We start from the raw sequence: 1,387 nt of genomic DNA, 5'->3' as shown, positions 1-1,387 counted from the left end.
GATGAGGGTCATAGTTTTTGTGTGCTGATAGAAAAATTGAGTCAACAAGAGTATTTATTTATTTTTTGCTAATTAATGCTAAACTGAAGTTGGGCTGCAACTAATAACAAGGCCTAATAATGTAACACGTAACTTTTATTTATATATATATATATCATATCATAAAAATTCTGCTGAAAATATCAGATCAAATCTGCGTATTAGATCTGATATTATACGCTTGTATTACAAGGTTATGGTGACCGGTGTGATGTATTCCTTTCTGAAATATAGTTAAAATATAACTACAGTTGTATGCAAAAGTTTAGGAACCCCTGACAATTTCCATGATTTTCATTTATAAATATTTGGGTGTTTGGATCAGCAATTTCATTTTGATCTATCAAATAACTGAAGGACACAGTAATATTTCAGTAGTGAAATGAGGTTTATTGGAGTAACAGAAAATGTGCAATATGCATCAAAACGAAATTAGACAGGTGCATAAATTTGGGCACCCTTGTCATTTTGTTGATTTGAATACCTGTAACTACTTAGCACTGATTAATTGGAACACACAATTGGTTTGGTGAGCTCATTAAGCCTTGAACTTCATAGATAGGTGCATCCAATCATGAGAAAAGGTATTTAAGGTGGCCAATTGAAAGTTGTTGTTCTCTTTGACTCTGAAGAGTGGCAACATGGGGGCCTCAAAACAACTCTCAAATGACCTGAAAAAAAAGATTGTTCTACATTATGGTTTAGGGGGAGGCTACAAAAAGTTATCGCAGAAATATAAGCTGTCAGTGTCCACTGTGAGGAACATAGTGAGGAAATGGAGGACCACAGGCACAGTTCTTGTTAAGGCCAGAAGTGGCAGGCCACATAAAATATTGGAGAGGCAAAGGCGAAGGATGGTGAGAACGGTCAAAAACAGCCCACAGACCACCTCCAAAGACCTACAACATCAACTTGCTGCAGATGGTGTCACTGTGCATCGTTCAACAATTCAGCACACTTTGCACAAGGAGAAGCTGTATGGGAGAGTGATGCGAAAGAAGCCTTTTCTGCACACACGCCACAAACGGAGTCGCTTGAGGTATGCAAACACACATTTGGACGAGCCAGCTTCATTTTGGAATAAGGTGCTGTGGACTGATGAAACAAAGATTGAGTTATTTGGTCATAACAAGGGGTGTTATGCATGGCGGCAAAAGAACACAACGTTCCAAGAAAAACACTTGCTACCCACAGTAAAATTTGGTGGAGGTTCCATCATGCTGTGGGGTTGTGTGGCCAGTGCCGGTACTGGGAATCTGGTTAAAGTTGAGGGTCGCATGGATTCCACTCAATATCAGCAGATTCTTGAGAATAATGTTGAGGAATCAGTCACAAAGTTGAAGTTACG

Source organism: Siniperca chuatsi, linkage group LG6 (assembly GCF_020085105.1).
Source record: "Siniperca chuatsi isolate FFG_IHB_CAS linkage group LG6, ASM2008510v1, whole genome shotgun sequence".
NCBI lineage: Eukaryota > Metazoa > Chordata > Actinopteri > Centrarchiformes > Sinipercidae > Siniperca > Siniperca chuatsi.
Note: the sequence above shows the minus strand (reverse complement) of the source record.